Source organism: Talpa occidentalis, unplaced genomic scaffold (genome assembly GCF_014898055.3).
Source record: "Talpa occidentalis isolate TD23 unplaced genomic scaffold, MPIMG_talOcc4v2.1 talOcc4.6, whole genome shotgun sequence".
Taxonomy (NCBI): Eukaryota; Metazoa; Chordata; class Mammalia; order Eulipotyphla; family Talpidae; genus Talpa; species Talpa occidentalis.
Genome location: NW_023604972.1, coordinates 12,451,765 through 12,471,733, shown reverse-complemented (window position 1 = coordinate 12,471,733; position 19,969 = coordinate 12,451,765). Strand labels below are relative to the sequence as shown.

Genomic DNA, 19,969 nt, shown 5'->3' with positions numbered 1-19,969 from the left:
ACAAGAACTGGGGTATAGGCCAGAGGGGTGGGGGTGAGAGCATTCACCAGAGTCAGAGTGGGGAGCAGAACAGGTGGATCTACTGAAATACACTGCTGAGGGGAGCAGCGGGTGAGACAGGAGAGGTCTGCTGTGCTATGTGGGTCGCACCCTGGCTGGGGATTGAACTTGTGCTGCAGTGGCTGCTGATAGCTTCGTAGTGTTGAGACTTAACCCCTTGCACCACCAGGGAGGGCTCCCCCACCCATGTTCTTAAACTAATAGTGTCTTCATCTGCTCCCTCCCCGAGGGAATGGAAATATATAAGGAACTGCTATAACTTAAAAGCAAAAAAACAAATCACCAGATTTTAAAAATGGGCTAAGGAACTTGAAGAGACATTTCTCCGAAGAAGACATACACCCGGCCAACAGGTGTAGAGTGGACACTTGACGTCACTGTTCATCAGGGAAATGCAGATCAGAACCACAACGAGGCGTCGCCTCACACCTCTCTCCCTGGCTAGTCTCAGAAAAACAAAACAAAAGGAAAACCAGAGGCTGTGCAGCTCTGGCGCTGGGTGTGCTGGGCTCAGCTCACAGTGTGGCTGGTTGGGCCCTTACCCAGACCTCCCAACCGTCGTGATTCTGTAATTTTTAACATAAAATAAGCAAAGCGCATTTTTTTGGACCAAAATAAGGACACCGAAACTAAAGGAAGCAACGTGAAGAATGTATGTAATAATGAACATGATTTGACCAAGCAGACAAATACATAATTTGTGCAGGTTAAAAAAGCATATTAATAACTTCATGAGGTTAACCAATTTAGGACTCAATTAGAAATGTGATCCCAGGAACTACATACAAATTATTATAATTATGGTGACAGGAAATGGCACTCCTAGGAAATGGTAGGAGGCAGAAATTTAAAAGGGAGAATATATTATTTAAAAGTCAGGCAGCTTGTCTTGGAGGCCCTAAGAGTTGAATTGGGAAAATTAAAGTTCTCAGATCATAAAACTACCAGCAGAATGAAGTACTGAGCTAATCCCCTCAGCAGAAAGCAGTTCGCCACCATAATTGGAAATACAGGCTTGTGGTTACTTAATAGAAGCGAACATTTAATCATGTCAGGGCCACTGAGCGTCATAGATTTAACATACCAGCTCCAACATATTTTGCAACTTGGACAATTAATTTCACACCTGTACTGTCCCGAATCCAGCTTTATAAAACATGTCCTCCCCATAAAAATAAATGTACGTGGCAAACAGCTTTCTCTCTTGTTTGCCAAAAAACAGATTACTATCAGGAAGACCGAATTATCACCTGCTGTCAACAAACGGATTACCCAAGTTAAGGGCATTATCTCTGCTGTCATTTTCTTCCATATGAAAGCTGTTATATAGGAGCATAGGAATGAAATGGATGAGGTTGAATTTATCTGGGGTTTCTATTAGACCTTTTTGAACTTCATTTTGTATGGTTGTGAGATTATGAATTAAAACTATCCATGCAGCCCTACATTTTTTTTTTAAAAGAGAAACTACCTCTTTAAATGAAGAATTTTTTTCCTTTCTGCTAAAGGTTTTAGATGAACTCAGCATCCCGTGAACCTTTTCATGTTGTCATCTACTGACATTTTTCTTTCTGGATTTTGAGAAATATAATACAAGAGAGAAATACGCTTGGAGGTGAAACAGCAAGAGGTAGAGATCACAAGAATATTTATTTACTTTACTCTTCTGCTTTCATTTCTCCCTCATTATTTATGGAATTTATGTTTCCGTTTTTTAACCTCTGAAGTCTGTTGCAGTTCACTTTGATTGCTAGGATTCTATTGTATTTAATTAAACTTTCTGAAGACTTTTTTCCCACTCCATTTAAATGAAACATGACTGAGGAGAGAGTGAATATAAACATCTTTGCATAACTGATACGTTGAAAAATGCATGACCACTTAAATGTCACAACTCAGGGAAGCATTTCTTTTTCATTCTAGTGCAACTGAATGTTAAGGCCAACCTGAATTTTGCATTTGTAGCTTTGCTAAAATCAGGTGGCTCCCCATGCTTGGGCTAAGAACTGTTTCCATGATAAACATGCTGAGATCTCAAAGAGATTCCCTCTCCCGGCCTCTCCCCACTGCTTGCTCTCTCCCTCCTACTTCCCTTCCTTCTTTTCTTTGGCAAGTAGCCAGGGCTGTGGGGATGACAGATGTGAGGTCAGTCTTGGGCTGAGGCAGCAAAGTCCCCATTCAGGGCGGCTGGGCCTCCTCCTCCTTCCTGTGCCTTGGGGCCTGTTACTGAGTGAGGCCTCCCTGCTGCCAGGTCCAGCAAGCCTCGGGAATTCATTGTGTGCTGGGTGGTGGACCTGTACCTTGACCAGACTGCTCATTTACTTGCTCTTCAGCAGTCAGGCTGCGGTAGCTGAGACTCCAAGAATGAGGTAAGGTCTGATTCAAATGTCCTACCAGCAGGATCCCACGGGCAGAAAGGGGCAGGGAATACAAATCTGAAAGGGAAATAAAAGGACACAGAGACAGTTAGGTTATTATGAAACCAACTAAATCAGAGCTGGAAGAGAACTATAAGTGGGTCAGGAAATGACCATTTCCTAAGCACCAAGCACCTAGTAGAGGTGACACACATGGGTAGACAGGCAGGCTTAGGAACCAAGAATACTGGGTGGGTGGTCACTGAGTATGTCCTCATCAGTTTTCCACAGCCCCTACCACTCCACATTGTAGCTAACAAATAAGTGATGACTGTTTTTAAGGAACAGGAATTTTTATGTTACTTCAATCTAAACTTAAGCTGACACTAGATTGCCTGGGAATGGTAAGGACAGGATGAACCAGAAATCTGTGCTTCTCTAGAAGATGCAGCCAGTTCTCAGCTTCAGTCAGTTGTTGCTATATAAGAATGCATGTGCAGTCATAAGCTCTGATTTTTCTAGCAGAAGTGGATGTTTAAGAGTTGTTTGCTTGAGTGCTGGTGTATGTGATATCACCTGATTTTTAAATGTTGAAGACAAAGCAAAAGGTTGAAAAATTCATGCTATCAAATAAATATGTCTATGAGAGCAATGTGTCTGAGGCTCAGGGATTATGATTGTGGTCTGTGCTTTACATTAAGTGACCGACTTACGCCTCAGTCCAGCTCTAGGAGATGGCCATTGCTTTTTGGTTTCACAGGGATTAAAGGAAAATAACGATGAGCTTGGAAGAAAATTGAATTCAGCAAATCTCTCCTGTGTCAAATGCCATGCTGTTCCCTCTGGGAAGATGTAAGAGTTCCTGCCCTTTAGATACTTCTGGTCTACCTCAGGAACCTGGAAGGATTTGTGAAAAGAGAAGTTCCACCACAATATTTATTTATTTATTTTTTTAAACATTTATTTATTTTTATACAAGAATTGGGGTACAGGTCAGAGATGCACGGGGGGGGGGGGTGAGAGGATTCACCAGAGACAGTGTGGGGAATAGAACAGGCAGACGGACCGAAGTACACTGCTGAGGGGAGCAGCGGGCGAGACAGGAGAGATCTGTCCCACCATGTGGGTTTCTCTCTGGCTGGCCGGGAATCGAACTTGTGCTGCAGTGGCTGCGAATTTCTTCATAGGTTTCATCTTAACCCCTGCGCCACCAGGGAGGCCCCCCACCACAATATTTAAATAAAACTATTTGGAGCAACAAACCAGGTCTCCCAGATTAACTCAAAGGGAGTGCAAGGATAATGATTGTTATAGGAACTTTTTTTTTTTTTTAAAGATTTATTTATTAATTTATGCAAACACTGGGTACAGTCAGAAATGTGGGAGGGTGAGAGAATTCACCAGAGTCAGAGTGGAGAGCAGAGCAGGCAGACTGACGAAGTACACTGCTGAGGGGAGCAGCGGGCGGCAGGAGAGGTCTGTGCGCCATGTGGGACCCTCACCCGGTGGCTGGGGATCGAACCAGGGCTGCAGAGGCTGCAGGCAGCTTCGCAACCCAGTGTTCAACCGCTGCGCCACTGGAGGCCCTGTTACAGGAACTTTTAGGAGGGACTGAGACCTCTCTTTGTGCTTGATACAGGGCATAGAATTTGAGCAGCAATCAAAAGATTAAGACTAGTCTCCAAAACAAGGTGGATAAGCAGGGGAGGTCAGTGTTAAGAGACTGAGGTAGCTTCTCTTTCGCAAGAATTCATTCAGGGAGAAAGTCTCCTTGGATGTATGGGATTTGGACCAAAGGGTTGGGCTATTTGCCCATGATTGGATAATAGTACCTTCATGACATATCCAGGCCTACCACCCCAGAAGCTATTTGCATAAATGGATCATTTTATAAAGCTACGTCTTGGATTTGTGATGAGGAAGATCAGAACTGCTGTAACAGGAGTCTCTACTCTCTGTGGACTCCACCTCTGCTTGCTGGTTAGAACTTATTAATGCTGGCTTGGAATTTTTCCTATGTTTTTCTGGAAATCATGTGAGAACAGCATAGTAGCACCTAAGTCGTAGCCACATAGTACCTAGATTGGAGTCTCTGCTCAATAAACACTTATAAATAGAAATTGGGGGCTACTTCAATGACTTTTAGTTTGAACCTAGAAGAAGAGGTCATGAAGATAACAAGAAAAAATTACAGCAAGTGCAAAGAACGGAAAGGAGATTACAGCTAACTTGTAGCTGGCAGGCAGAAGCAGTCCTTGCTGCTCTGGAGAGTAGTGCTTGATTTTACTAACTGCAAAGCCTTTTGTTCAATTGAACTTCTCACTCAAACATCCCCCAATTTAAAACATGAAAATGGTCCTCCCACGTCCTCTGCACCTAAGCCTTCCCTTAGGGTGCTGCATTTAGCTCAAGGGGTTGGAAATCCATTATCAAATCAGTTCTCTCAAAGAATGAGAAGGAGGGATAAGAATCAGAGGTGGGGGGTTGGAGGTGTGGGAGGACAATGTTCTAGGACAGTTCTTTCCAAACTGTGGCGCATTTACCCAGGTGGTATGTAGGGACTATGGGGAGAGGGAAGAAGATAATAGAATTTCGATGTTCTTGAATTTTTTTAAAGATTTATTTATTTATGCATCCAAGAACTGGGGTACAGGCCAGAGGTATGGGGGTGAGAGGATTCACTAGAGACAGAGCGGGGAACAGAACAGGCAGATCCACTGTAATGCACTGTTGAGGGGAGCAGGGGGTGAGTCAGGAGAGGTTTGCTGTGCCATGTGTGTAGCTCCCTGGCCAGGGATCAAACCTGTGCCGCAGTGGCTGCAGACAGCTTCACAGGTTGCATCTTAACCCCTCACAACACCAGGGAGGCCCTTGAGGTTCTTGAACTTTTTTTTTTGAAGATTTATTTATTTTTATACAAGAACCAGGGTACAGGCCAGATGTGCGGGAGGATGAGAGGATTCACCAGAGACAGAGCGGGGAACAGAACAGGCAGACTGATGAAACACACTACTGAGGGGAGCAGTGGGTGAGACAGGAGAGGTCTGCTTCGCCATGTGGGATTCTCGCTGGCCAGCTGGGATCGAACCCGCGCTGCCAGAGGCTGCGGACAGCTTCGCAGTGCGGTGCTCAACTGCCTGCACCACCAGGGAGGCCTGATCTTCTTGAATTTTATGAAAGCCTCTTCAAGTTCTTTTTGGTTCATGTATTACATATACATATATATACATATGCATATATATGTGTATATATATGCATATATATATTAGTGCAGTAGAAGTAATTTATAATAAAATGATATCACATTACATTGTGAATTAGAAGACATTCTGGGGGGATGTGCTCAATTTTATTTTTTACTTTAGTGATGACATACAGGATGCCTCTTTCCTAGACTGTGCAGTTCAGTCTTTAGTATTTCAGTCTCTTCCGTGGAAGGACCTAGATCCCACATGATAAATGCAAAAACCTCAGCTTTTCCAAGAGGAGGGTTTAACTGCTCACAGGGATTCTGTAATTTGTCATTTATGGCAGGTTTTGAGGACATAAACATTGCAGTGGTATTTTTGAGAGGAAATGTTATCATTATAGCTTCAAAACACATCACAAACAGAAACAATAATTTCATTAGTAGCTGAAAATTGTAATAATGCTGTTGAATATAAATTTCACTGCTATGGTAATTCTAAAACACAAGGATGATGAATAAAAAATTGCAGCAGCATTATTGGGAATAAACTTTATTGCCATGAGTAAGACACAAGTGGGAGGATTGATGGACACTAAAATTTTGGGTGATTGTTTTCAGCCAGTGGTACGGGTTTTATCAGCAGGAATAGATTTACCCCTCTCTTGTACCAAACCTTCATGTCTGGTGGAAAATCCCTGCTTCACAGAATGGGATAATGCTCCCTCCACCCAGCCCCAACTCTTACATCTGCTTCTCACTTAGTCTTTTATTACCTCAGTAATTCCATTCTTTTGCCTAAGCCAAAACTCGAGGATTGTTCTTTCTTTCCCTGTTCTTTCAGCTCAAACCCATCCCCAAGTGCTAGGGGTGTGTGCCTTTCATCTTCTCTGCTACCCGCTGGTCCAGTCTTAGACCACACAGTGTCCTCCTGCTGGATCTACCCGCAGCCTGGGCTCCCTCCAGCCAGTTCATGAGGTATCAGAGTGAGCACTGGCTCAGCCACTTCCAGCTAACGCTCTCTTGTGGCTTTCCCTTAATTACTGATTTAAACCCAAACTCCTTACTGTTGTCCTTGGTCTTCAAAACCCTGTGTGGGGTGGCCAGTCTCATCTCTTGCAATTCTCTCCTTGGGTCTCTATGTCTTGCCACTCACATGTTTTTCTAGCACTTGGTTGCTGCTATGGACTGAATTGTGTGTCCCCACCTCCCCCCAATTCATATGTTGAAGCCTTAGCCCCCACAATGTGATGGTATTTTATTTTTTAAATTTTTTTAAAGATTTATTTATTTATGCATACAGGAAGTGGGGTGCAGGCCAGAGGTGCAGTGTGTATGTGTGTGTATGTGCGTGAGAGAGAGAGGATTCACTAGAGACAGAGCAGAACAAGCAGATTGACTGAAATACATTGCTTGAGGGCAGCAGCGGGCGAGACAGGAGAGTTCTGCTGTGCCATGTGGGTCAGCCCCCTGGCCTATGATCCAAACTCATATTGCAATTGAGGCCGATAGCTTGACAGCGCTGTGTTTTTAACCCCTGCGCCACCAGGGAGGCCCCATGATGGTGTTTTAGATGGGTCTTTGCAAAGAATTATATTCAGATGAGGTCATGAAGTTGGGGTATTCATGATGGAATTAGTGCCCTTTTAGAAGAAACACAGAGAGCTTGATTCTCTCTGTCTCTGCCATGTGAGGACACAAGAAGAAGACAGCCTTCTGAAAGCCATGAAGGAGTTCTTCACCGGGAACCTAATCAGCTAGCCCCTTGAGTTTGGACTTCTTAGCGTTCAGAAGTGTGAGAAATAGACTTGCTATCTAAGTCACCCTGCGTAATATCCTGTTATGGAAGTCTGAACTAAGATAGGCACCAAGATAGGACACCCCTGTGCCCTCAGCAATGAGCTGGTAAGTGTCTACCCTTCATGCTTTCCGCTAGAAGTCTCTTCCTTGGAGAGCTCTCCTCTGACCATCCTAGCTAAAGTAGACACAACTCCATTGTTTTCTATCTCCATACATATCTGTGACCTCCACTCCTCCAGGGGGTGCTTTTCACACAGACGAGGCAAGGGGGGGCCCTTGAAGCTATGCAAGGAAGCATTGCTTTGTCACTGCATTTCTTACCTTCACAGACACTATCCCAATGTGACATCACCTTGCACGTTTGTTTCTGGTCTGTTGCTCTGGAATACAAAAAGCCAGTCTTTAAAGAAAGGGAGGTCTTGTGAACATCAGCTTTTCAGTTCCACATCTAATGGGTAGGTGGATGCCATCATATGTTGGAAAACAAGAAAGATACTCATGTGTCCATGCTGCTTTGTTGAATTCTCCAGGACTTCCTCCCGGGCGGACTTAGAGCTGCGGCTTGCAGATAGGTGTCAACTTGTTGGACACCTCAGCTCACATGTGAGAATTTCATGCAGCTGTGTGGGGTTGCATTGAAACCTGATGCAGGGGGAATCAGTTTTGTTTTTACTTAAAACTCTGACATTTTGCTCATTGTCAAATATTTCCTGTCAGTTTTTTTTTTAAATATAGTATCTATTGATGATGGAGATTTGGGTCTCCCATCAAGTGCCTCACCTGCCCCATCCTGGTCCTGTACCTGGTCCAGGAGTATGCTATTGACCAGGAATATGTTAGACATTAAAAGGATTTTTTTTTATTTATTTAAAGATTTATTTTGGCTCAGTGTTGTCATTTTTACCGTTTTCAGCCATTCTGCTAGGCCCAGGGTTATACTGGGAAGGTGGGATGCGGAAGGTTCTCTGGTGGGCTCATGTGACTACAGGGAGAGTAAAGTGGGCTGCAGTGAGCATGGGGCTGGTCAGATGCAATAACTGCTCACCCTGCTGAGGTGACAAAGAACAGCCCGCACCAGGGGCTAGGAAATTTCAGTTATTTTTTTTTTTAATTGGGATTCCTTTATATAATTTGCTTTGACCAGAAAATTCTCTAAAACATGATTATTTAAAAGAGGTATAGCATTGTGTCTCATAAATTAACAATTTAATTCTGTAGTGGCTCATTTATTTTCAATTCCTCTTATTTTTTCTGTGGCTTGCAGTCTTACAGAGAACACTTGTGGCATCTCTGTTCAGGTATCACAGTAAATAGTATAAAGTAAGATTAGCTCAGAACAGAGAAGGCAACCACCAGGCAAGAATTTTCTTGCCTTAACTTTCTGTTAAATATGTTGCTACAGTTTTCACACTCATTTTTTACTCTGAATGTTCTTATGTTTTATTTATTTTTTTCATTGATAATTTTAATGTTGATTACATGTTTAATTGGTAATATTTTTTTCCTTTTTTATTTAATATTTTATTTTATATAATTCTTACATCATTTTTCACTTTTGCACAATGTATGCATTTGCATTTTGGTTATATTCCCCATGCAATTGCACCCCCCAATCCTTCTTCTCCCTGCGCCCCCACCTCAGTTATTTTTGTAACCGCCCAGCACTGACTGAGGCCTGGAGCACAGCCACAACAAGATGGTGGAAAGAGTAGAACTTGGGTCTCACAGCCTTGGGTTCACATCTTGTTTATTCACGGTGTGGTCTGGCACCAGTGATTCATTTTTCTTGAGCCACAGTATCGTTGGTAGTAAAATGGAGATTTAATGAAGTCATCTCTTCAGCGCATTTTTGGGAACCTTAAATGGGCTCATTAATTCATCAAGTACACATCCCTCAAGCGCCCACGTTGTACCTGCTCTATGCTCGCTGCTGAATCAGAGCTGAGGCAGAGAAAGCAGGATCCTGGCCTTCCCCTTCTGGGGTTTGTAGTCTACAGTGTGTGTGTGGGGGGGGGGCAGCAATCTAAGTGGCGAATGTAAGTACAGCAGCGCCCCCATTTCTCCGGGTCTCCACTCTCTGAGGTTTCAGTTACCAGCAGTTACCTGCGGTCTGAAAATGTTACATATAATAATGTATTTTGAGAAGAAAAAGGGCACAGCCCCCTAACTTTTATGACAGTCTACTGCTATAATTGTTCTATTTTATTGTTAGTTGTTGTTAATCTCTTACTCTCCTGCTGTGCCTGATTTATAGATTAAACTTTATTTATCATAGGTATACCTGTATAGGAGGAAAAACAGTATATAAAACTGTCTCTTGGAGACATTGAAGATTTGGTTGCAGACCACTGCAATCAAGTGGATACCCAAATAAAGCAAATCATATGAAATTTTTTTGTTTCCCGGTACATGGAAGAGTTATGTTTGCGCTCTGCAGTATACTATTTAATGTATAATGTACATACCTTGATTAAATGCCACTTGATTGCTAAAAAATGCTGGTCCCTCGTCTGAGCTGTGGAAAAATGTGCTGATAGTCTTGCTGGCCACAGACACTCAGTTTGTAAAAAGTACAGTATTTGGGGGCCTTCTTGGTGGCGCAGGGGTTAAAGTCTCAGTGCCATCAAGCTATCGCTAGTCACTACGGCCTGAGTTCGATCCCTGGCCAGGGAGCTAACCCTCCTGGCACAGCAGACCTCTCCTATCTCGTCCTCTGCTCCTCTCAACAGTGTATTTCAGTAGATCTGCCTGTTCTACTCCCCACTCTGTCTCTCGTGAATCCTCTCGCTCCCTGCACTTCTGGCCTACACCCTGGTTCTAGTATGCATAAAAAAAATACAGTATTTGAGAAGTGCAATGATGCAAAGCACAATGAGGCCTGTATGGGGTTTGGTACTCTCGGCTTTCAGACTCCACTAGGGTCTTGGAACGCATCCCCTGCAGGTAAGGGAGGGCTGCTGTCCCTCCACTATGATGGGGGAGCTACCCTGGTCAGAGAGATTGGGCAGGACAATAACCTAGGTGAGATTTGAAGAAAACCCGGGAGTCTCTAAGGCACAGCCTGTGGAAAGGATTCTGAGAAGGGGAAACGATGTGTGCAAAGATCCAGCATGGGGACCGGCATGGACAGCAGGGAGCAAGTGCCAGGGAGGCTGCAGGGCAGAGCATGAGTTATAGCTAATACATATTTTCAGCATTTTCAGTCGCTCTGCTGGGCCTCAGGGGTACCGAGAGGAGAGGGTCCAGCAGGGTCACGGCCAACTCAGGCCACCCTCAGGGAGAACAGTTCTCCAGAGGGGCAGGAGAAGTCCAGGCCCGTAGCTGTGTTCCTAGGAAAGGCCCAGGACAAGCTGGAGAAGCCCAATGGGGTGGAGAAAGAGAGATAAGAGTTCAACCAAGAAGAGCCAACTTGCGGATGGATGGTGAATGAACAAGAAGGGACATTTTTGTGTCACTTGCCATATTTCTTTGGAAATAAACATTATTTTTCCTGAACTAACTTAAACATTCAGCAAGAAAAGTTCCCAGCCCTATAGGGTTGGTGCTGAGAACGCTCCCTGCATGTTTGCAGGTCTGAGCAAAATGAATGGGCTGTGTTTGGCCACTCTGTCCATCTTCCCCACCAGGTGGTTGAATTGGGGGTGGCGGAGGAGGGATCTTAAATGTTTCAGCCGCCAACATGTCTCCTTGGGACTGGAATAAAACCAGGTGGCAGGGAGGACAAAACCGTTGAACTTTAATGGTGATTTGAGAAGCCCGTCCAAGAAACGTGTGTGTTTCTGGACCCTTGGGTGCTGGTGCCCTGGAAGTCACAGTGCAGGGGCAGAGGGCAGCCGCTCTGCGCCTCAGTCTCTCCTGTCCCCAGGTCCAGCCCGACCTGACCTCAAGAGGGTGGGTTTCCAGGCTCTTCTTTGAGACACTCTGCAGTGCGGGTTGGTCACACACTGGCCCCCTGGAAACTTCATTGGTCCCCTGGACATTGACTCCCTGGAAACTTCCCCAGGGCCCCCCAGAAGAGAATGGCTTTTTATGGCCTCTGGCCTTTGAACTAGGGATCCAGAGATCCAGAAGTGAGAAATTCCCACTTCCATCCCTGACTCCCTCTGCCCTCCGCCTAACCGGGGTGCAGCAGGCTGCCTCAGCTCACCAGGCAAAAGCTACTCTGGACCTGTGAGTGAGTGAATCCTTGAGGCGAATCTCACGAAGCTGGAGGAGCCATTAGCTGCTCTGACGTTGCCGAGAGGGTGCCAAAGCTTCATCATCGCCAAACTGTTCAAATCCCCAAAGAGGGGTGACACTCCGTGGTGAGGCCCCCCTGCCGTCTGTTGTTTATGCCTCTCATTAGCTTAAATGCTTTCTTTTTCTTTCTTCCCTTCTCTGGGGGGAGAGAAGAGGGAGCCGGCCTAAGCAGTGCCAGCTAGAGATCAGAGGGATTCAAGTGAAGATTCAGGGCGATTTCGAGGTCGCAAGACGTTTTGACAGCATGACAAGAGTGGGGATCCACAAGTTGTCCTTCCCGACTCGGGTCTTCTGTGGGTGGGAAGCAGTCATTATGGAGGCCAGCGAGGCTTGGTGTCATTTTGTTATAAAGGCTTTATAAGAACCAGGAGAACACCATCTGGTCCTGGGACTCTGCCAGGTTGAGGAGACTTTAATAGCTTCTTGAGTTTCAGCAGTAAAAATCGGGCTATCCAGGGACCAGAACATGTGCTCCGAGTGGTGAGGAGTTAGAGCTTATTTAAAAAGTGGGGGTGGGTGGCCAAGATAACCTTTACCTTGGTGGAGGAGAGAGGTGGGCTCTGTGGCCAGAGCAGCTGCTTCAAGGTGCAAAAAGGGATAATGTATGGCTGCCACATGGCATGTGAGGTGACCCTGTCGTCTGGGATGTGTGCAACAATCTTTTAGGCAAGGGACCTTCTTCTTTTTTTTTTTTTTTTGAAGATTGATTTATTTATTTATGTATACAAGAACTGGGGTACAGGCCAGAGGTGTGGGGGATGAGAGGACTCACCAGAGACAGAGTGGGGAACAGAACAGGAAGATTGACTGAAATACACTGCTGAGGGGAGCAGCGGGCGAGTCAGGAGAGGTCTGCTGCGCCATGTGGGTAGCTCCCTGGCCGGGGATAGAACTCGTGCTGCAGTGGCTGCGGATAGCTTCGTAGATTGCGTCTTAATACCCTTTCCAACTAGGGAGGCCTAAGGGACCTTATTCTTAAGCTCAATACCTGTAGAAAGAAGTTTTTAAGGTGAGGGTCTGTATCTCCCTTTTATAGTCAGTGGTAATTAGCATTGGCTAAAGAAGATGTGGATTTTTCCAGTTTGTGAAACTTGTAGGCCAAATTAAAACCCAGTACCCTATTTCATGAAGTAAACTGTCTAAGAGTTGACAGTCAACCTCCGGAGAATCTCTTGTCCCCCCACCCCCAGAGCAAAGGAAGATAATATTTATTCATGGTATTAAAAAATTTAAATTAAGTCATCCAGAAGCTGCCTCCTGAGAAAGAAATACAAATGTACAGGGACACTGGTTAGAAATGTTGCTATAGATTAAGACTATGGAGACAATTAATATTGAGAAAAAGTCAATCTAGCAAGGAAAGAAACTGAAATATTTATATGAAAAGTTAAAAGAAATCCCATTAGCTATTACCCAGGTGGACAGATCTCCATGTAATTATGGAGTCCGCTAACAAAAGCAAATTTCTCTCTTTTTGGTTCCATCTCTAAGGCATTAAAGTTGGCAGAAACTCTTTTTCAGGGGGAAGTAATTTAAATAGACACTGACCGAGGTAAGGGTCTCCTCTGTGAATTGTTCTTATTCTATAGATCAAAAATGTGACTCCCCTGGGGCAAAGAAAATAGTTGGACAGAAGGGGACGGCCAGGTGTCTGGTAGCTATTCAATATGACCTCCCTGAACTATGTTATTGAAGAAGGCAGAAGAGAGGTTTGGGGGAGCAGTTTGGCAAGCGAGTTAAGCAATGCTTAGGAGCTGGCAAAAGCCATTCAGATAAATTGTCCTATTTGGGCATGAAATCCATAACCTTGAAGGGATGGTGGAGTTCATTCTGGGATCCTCTACTCTTCTTGGTAGAGAAGCAGGGTGGGCTTTGTTCCAGGATGATTCTCATCATACCATGCTGTGAATGCATGTTGAGCCCATTTTTTCCTCTGCTTCTGTTCTCCCAGCATCTTCTGCTGTTCCCCCAGCCTCTTCTGCTCCTGAAGCAATGCTGAAGTGACTTCCTTGACCATGCAGAGGGAATCCACCATAAAGTTATGGTTTCCAACGTTGGCTCCATCATCAGTATTTCTTGAAATCTCTGTTTTATTAGTGAGCTGCCTTTCCCATCTGAAAGGAGCTGTTCCTCCTGCAGCTTCCAAAGATAATTATGCCTCATTTCGGGCATTCCCTCATTTTCCTTGCCTGTAGCTGAGCATCTACCCACGGCAACCTACATCTTCTCCTTCTCCGTAACAGACAAAGCTCATTAAAGTGAAGTTCTGTTGTGGTTTGAATGTTGATGTCCTCTCAAAATTTCTGTATTGAAATCCTAAAAAGAGACCCCACAGAACTCCCTCTTGCCCTGCACCATATGAGAACATAGCTGAAAGGTGCTGGCTATGAACCAACAAATGACCCTCACCAGACTCTAAACCTGCTGGTGCCTTGATCTTAAATTTCCCAGACTCCACACTTGTGAGAAATAAGTTTCTGTTGATGATAAGCTCCCCCAAGTTTATGGTATTCTCCCATAGCCACCTGAACTAAGACAAGTTCTCTATGTGGCTCCTGGAATCCCTAACCCCTTCCATCTTTTCCACTACTTCTACCATTGCTTTCTGCCCTTTAAATCATCAATTTCCTTCTCTAGCTTACTCATCTAAGTCTACACGTGATGTCAGATTGCTTCCCTCTCTCTTCAAAGTAACCTGTTCTTGACAATTCCATCTATTCCCTTGCAACTAGCGCTTTCACCATTCCCCTCCCCCTTTACTTGGAAGACACAACAATTTAGATTCCATCCCAACACTTGATTGAAGTGACTCTTGCTAAGGTTACCAATGATCTAGTTTTCAAAACTAATGACCTGTTTTCAGTCTTCTTTCTTGATTCTTTTAAGTAATCATGTTGACAACTCCCATGTTTTGAAATACTTCTCTCCCTTGGGTTGTATTCCTCTGTGTACTCAATCGTTCACTCAACACAGATGTTTGGAGTCCTACTCTGTGCTAGGGACGCTATCCTGGTGTTTAGAGATCCACTGGTGGCAGTGGATCATATTCTAGTGGAGGGGGCAGGCAATGAACACCTATGGAAATGGATGGAGGATCATGTTGGTTAATGGTGTGGTCAGAAAGTGCCTCTTGTTGTACTGTCTGGTTCTTCAGTTGGTGTCCCCAGGGGGACATATCTCTTCTCCTCTCTGCTTTTTCTATAAGGCCTACTAGGAGATTTCATTGACCCCAGAACTTGGAAGCTCCTATGTCCACTGATTACCCGTTCATCTATGTCCATCCCCACACAGAGATTCAAAAAATTGGGAGCATCTATTCACCCACTTATTGTACACTTAACCTGGGTGTGTCCCATAGTCACCTCACATTTGCCAACTTTCTGTCACCCAAACCTATCTTAATTTCTATGTTCTCTATTCCAGCAGTGTTGGCATCATCCCATTGGCCTCTCAATCTAGAAGCTTTTCCCTTATTCCCATGGTGAGAAGTCATCAAAGGTGGTTGAATCTAGAACTTTGTCCTACTTTCCATCTTTGGGGTCATTGCCTTAGGTAAGACTCAATCATGCTTTTTCTGGGCTCTGTCTTCTAGCAAGATCCCCTAACTCCAAGGCACCCAATTCCAGTCCACCTGTCACCTTGCTGCTGAAATTATCCATCTCACTAGGCCTAATGTTGTCAATTCCCAATTTAAAAAAAAATTCTCTTGCCTCCAAGTGGCCTGTAGAATTGTAGGATACAACTAACTTGTGGCTCATGAAATAATTTTATGGGGTTTATAACAAGCATTCAGAACTGCAAAATAGAAACTATCAGACTGTCCTTCATGGAGAGGGGTGTTGTTCTGCAAATATTCCAGCTATAAATATGTGTGCGTGTAGAAGAGGTAGTGATGTGAAATGTTGCTTTTTCTAGTGCTGGCTTCTAGAAGACAGTCCAAATTCCTTTGCTTGACATATGACCCCTTCTCAGTCTGGCCTCCATCAACAGTTTCTTACCTAGAGTCCATCAGAAGAAAAGTCTCATTGAGTCTCATGTAAGAAGCCCCAGCACAGGCAGCCAGTCGTGGCTCTCTCTATATGCTGTGCTCTGCCCTCTCCTGTTACCTACAGCAAATCTCTCCTTGTTTTTAATTTCTCATCTTCAATATCCTTAGGCCAGCCTGTGTTCCTTTCCTCTGTGGGTGAACCCCAAGTTCCCTGATCTTCAGCAAAGCACTGGTTTCCTCGGAAGGAATGGGGTTTACCTCTTGATTTGACTTGTTTCCTTCAATAGGCCATGTGGAGGGTGAATCTGAGGCCAATTCATTTTTTCATCTTTGGTGTCTAGCATGGGAACCGGAACATGAGCAGGAAATATGGGAAGTGAGTATGTGTGCACCTAGGCATGCACTGGCGCTACAGGAAGATGCACATTGGTTTTACAGTAGTCACGAATATGTGTGGGCACAGGTGACCTCTGACTACTTTTCCCTGAGGCTAGACCCTAATGACAGTGTAGACTATACCACTCTTCTTTTTTTCTTTAAAAGATTTATTTATGCATACAAGAACTGGGGTACAGGCCAACGGTGTGAGGGTTGAGAGGATTCACCAGAGACGGAGTGGGGAGCAGAACAGGTGGATTGACTGAAATACACTGCTGAGGGGAGCAGTGGGTGAGACAGGAGAGGTCTGCTGTGCCATGTGGGTCGCCTCCCTGCCCGGGAATCGAACTCATGCTGCAGTGGCTGCAGATTGCTTCATAGTGCTGACCCTTAACTCCTAGGCTAGGTGGATGGAAATTTGCAGTGAAGTTCCACGTGCATTTGTGACGTGCGAGCTGAACATACACTGGTCTCTGTCTTGCATTGGGTCTCTCATCACATGCTGAGATCAATGGCTTGTGGTATTGGGCCCAATGTCAATAATGCTCAGCCTCCATAAAGCCTGAGCTTATCCAATGGCCTGAAGCTCTTAAAATAATGCATTTATAAAACTAGTGCTAAGAAAGATACAATTTCGTTTCAGCTTCCGAATGAAGTTTATAATCGCCACAGAAGAGGTGGTGACCTTGACTGACATGACGTTTATACTCTATTCTTATTATATTGTTCTTACTTCTTAACTACTCATAAATATTTTAGCATTCAGTTTGGCCCACTGGTCAGTCACATCCTTGTAACATGACCCAGTAATGTCCCCAGGGTGTCCCTTCCTAGTGGCTCTAGAGTTGAACACACATCTGGTTTAACTTTTCAACATGGTATCTTGGGAGGCCTTGAACAAAGTGAGCTTTAGTTTTGTCCTGTGTAAGGTAAAGATGGACTACTTCCCCTGCCTGGTTGTTCTGAAGACAGGTTAGACACCAGACATGGCGATGCACTGTCCAGATGAAGCATCTCGAAGGTACAGAGAAAGAACAGAGAGTAGAACAAGACAGAGCGGGACATGGTTAAAGAGGGAAAGAAGAAAATGGACATAAAGTGGCAGGAAAAGACTGGGCCTGTTTCTTGGCTCTCCTGCCATGGATTGCCTTGGGCCCTTTTCCACCAGACTGATTGAGGGTTCTCAGAATGCAGGGAGCATGTGTGAGTCATGGGGACACCTAGGAATCTAGGGTTCCCCAACTGGGATTTCTTTATTTTTAAAAAAGATTTATTTATTTTTATACAAGAACTGGGGTACAGGCCAGATGTGTGGGAGGGTGAGAGGATTCACTGGAGACAGAGCGGGAAACAGAACAGGCAGACTGACCGAAATACACTGCTGAGGGGAGCAGAGGGTGAGGCAGGAGAAGCCTGCTGGGCCATGTGGGATTCTCGCCGGCCAGCCGCAATGGAACCCGCTAAAGAGGTTGCAGACAGCTTCACAGCGTGAAGCTCAACCGCCTGACCGCCAGGGAGGCCCCCCAACTGGGATTTCTTGATCTCTGTACTATTGACACTGGGGCTGGAAAATCCTGTTTTCTTTCTTTTTTAGGGGTCTTTTTCTGCTAGATGCCAGTAAATTCCTCCTTCCTACCCCTTTCCCAGTAATGGCAACCCCAAGTATCTGCAGGCATTGGTCAATGTCCCTTTGGGGGCAAAAATCCCTGCTGAGAACCACCACTCTAGACAGGTATTTGCCCACCTACCTCTGGCCTGTTCAGCTGGGAGGCAGCACCCACAGTCTTGGGCAGATCCCCACTGGCCTTGCACACCTTGCAGCTCAGCACCTGGAAAATGAGGTGAATAAAACTTTCCCAAAAAATGTTGGCTCTCAGCTTCTGCTGTAAAGACCCTGTCAAACATCGGTTAAGTGCAATGATTTTCCAGCTATGCAAGGAGAGAATGAGAAAGCTAATAATGGGAAAAGCAGCAACAAGAAAGGCCCTGTGTTTATTTAGTGAGCTCTTTCACAGCTTCAGGCCACGAACTTGTGATCACGGGGTGAGAATGTGACCCAAAAGAACCCAGGCAGGTGTTCGCTCCAGATGAATTGGCTCACTAAATACACGAGAAAGGCAGGAGGCTGGTGTCAGTGTTTTCCTACTTTTGTGTCTCAAACAACTGAAAAAGAAGTTCTTGCAATGGCTGGTTTCATTTCATTTGATTTCTAGGAAGTGCCCAATTTTCTGTGCCCTACCGCTACTCTTGGCCAAGAAATAACTGGTGCGCTCCTTAGGAGAGCTGGTCATGCTTCATGAAGGGGGGCAGCTCTTTTCTCAAGTCTAGAGATGGAACATCCAAGAAGGCTTCTGATTTAGTGTTGCTTACAGACTGTGCAGCCTCTTCCAAGTTGGCCAGAGACTCACTGGCAAGCATGATGTCATGCCCCAAAAATTAGTTGAGCAGAAAAATGACAAAGAAGAAAATAGATGCAACATTCCAAGTGCATTGGAAAAAAATTTAAAAACTAATTTTTTATTGCAGTAACGTTGGTTTGTATCATTAGCTCGTTTCAGGCATACATCATTATAAATCAGCCTCTCTATATACTACATTAAACTCACTGTGAAGTCCAATTCTGTCCTTCACAATATAATTGACCTCTTTTAACCCAATTTACCCATCTGCCTCCCGCTTCCCTTCTGGTAACCTTTCATTTGGTCTTGTACTCTAAAAGTTTATTTTTGTTGTATTTAATTCATCCCTTTGTTTTCTCTGTATGTCACATCCGAGTGAAATCTATGGTTTTATCTTTCTCCATTTGATTTATTTCACTAAGCATAATACCCCCCAGGTCCATCCATGTTATTGCAAAGGGCAAGATTTTATCTTGAAAATATTATTATTTTTTTAAATGTGCAAACACCCCTAGTTTTTAGGATGTAGGAAAACATCCAAATAGATTTATGATTAAGGTGATCAAAACTTGTGAAAAATTTCCTTTAAGACAGGAATCCAGGGCCTCCCAGGTGGCGCAGCAGTTGAGTGCTGGGTTGCGGAGCTGCCCGCAGCCTCTGCAGCACCTGTTCGATCCCCGGCCACCAGGCGAGGGTCCCACATGGCACGCGGACCTCTCCTGCCGCCCGCTGCTCCCCTCAGCAGTGTACTTCGGTCCTTCTGCCTGCTCTGCTCTCCGCTCTGCCTCTGGTGAATTCTCTCACCCTCCCACGCTTCTGACTGTACCCAGTGCTTGTATAAATAAATAAATAAATCTTTAAAAAAAAAAAAATGACAGGAATCCAGGCCTGCTTAGCAAAGAGTTAATTCTCAATGTCATTACCATGTTTCCTTCCCCATGGGTCATTTGGTTTAACGAGCCTCACTGTTGTGCCCTGCAAAATGGGAACATCAATATTGTCCCATTTCACAAAGATGGTTGGATATATTACCCCAAACCCTTGCAGTTTCCTGATAGTTTAACAAGGCGAAAGTGTTCTCCCCAGATCTCCTGCATTATGGGAGCTTGCTTTCTGGGTAGGTTTTCGATTACATTGATCAGGATATTTATCCTTTCAGCATAGTTACTCTAAGGTACCTATTTTTCAGACCATTATAAGATTCCTGGTGTGATAACACTGGAGAGGGAAAAAAAATCCCTGTATGCAGGCCAGCCTCGGAGCGCTTGGAGCATTCCGGCGAGATTGTATTGCTTATTTCCAAACTCACATCTGCAATGAGCACTAAACCATACTTAACCCCTAATGTATGGTTTTAAGGTCACTGCCGGTTATTATCTGACCGGTAATGACCACAGAAGTATACATTATTGCTATTAGGAGCCATTTTTGTACTATTTTCAGTTTTCCTTTTTATTGAGTAGCTGCTGATACCCCCAGAGTTTCACAGAGTTGGATTACAGTAGCTGACATTCTTAATCATTTCACCGGGTTCTGTTTGGGGGAGAAGCTGGTAGAAAGC

The 19,969-nt window shown here is 44.6% G+C and overlaps 1 protein-coding gene across 1 annotated transcript in view; it reads left to right on the top strand.

Annotated features, from left to right (window-relative positions):
• Window positions 1-2,330: 2,330 nt before the first annotated feature.
• The window catches only part of PPARGC1A (PPARG coactivator 1 alpha), a 612,967-nt gene continuing 595,328 nt past the window's right edge, over window positions 2,331-19,969 (top strand). The window contains exon 1 of the mRNA XM_054687884.1: window positions 2,331-2,429. The gene's annotated coding sequence lies outside the window, so the exon portion shown is untranslated. The remainder of the gene's footprint in view (window positions 2,430-19,969) is intronic.